The sequence below is a fragment of the Dipodomys spectabilis genome, unplaced genomic scaffold (assembly GCF_019054845.1).
Source record: "Dipodomys spectabilis isolate Male_0828 unplaced genomic scaffold, ASM1905484v1 ptg000651l, whole genome shotgun sequence".
Taxonomy (NCBI): domain Eukaryota; kingdom Metazoa; phylum Chordata; class Mammalia; order Rodentia; family Heteromyidae; genus Dipodomys; species Dipodomys spectabilis.
In genome coordinates this window covers 366,480-367,037 of record NW_024871328.1, presented here as the reverse complement: position 1 = coordinate 367,037, position 558 = coordinate 366,480, and the positions used below count along the sequence as shown (strand labels likewise).

Below are 558 nucleotides of genomic sequence, written 5' to 3'. Positions count from 1 at the left end.
GGCTTCAACGTATGATCAAATTTCAAATGAAAATGATTTAAAATAGTCATTGACAAAAACTTGCAAATGTAAACAATCGAACAAACAACATAGGTTTTTTCCACCATACACAGAATTTTACAGAATTAAGATGAATAGCAATTTTGGGAACAATAAGGTTTCCTTGATACAAATAGGCAACCAAAGATCTATGCCTGTCTTAAGATTGCAGCATTAATTACTTAAATTTACAGGATAGTACATGCTTCAGCAGCAGGTCTACCTGAATTACAATACAGAGATTTACATGGCTCTTGCACCAAGATGATATGAAAATTTGTGAAGTATTCCATATTTTTCATTCTTCAGATGCAAGAAATGAAAAACAGTTATTAAAAAGTTGATTGCAAATATACAAGTGTAATAATATATGTAATTAATAGAAATAAAAGTTAGTTTGACATCAGTGTATTCAATCTTCACCGTTTTAGAAAGGCCTTTACATAGCATAACCTTTACAAAACTTTTGAAATAAGATAACATTGTCATTTTATCTTAAAATGTTTCTATATGGAATGC

General features: G+C 29.2%; 1 pseudogene; it reads left to right on the top strand.

Moving 5' to 3' along the window:
- The first annotated feature begins 241 nt into the window (after window positions 1-241).
- LOC122101290 lies at window positions 242-338 on the top strand (annotated as a pseudogene).
- Window positions 339-558: the final 220 nt, after the last annotated feature.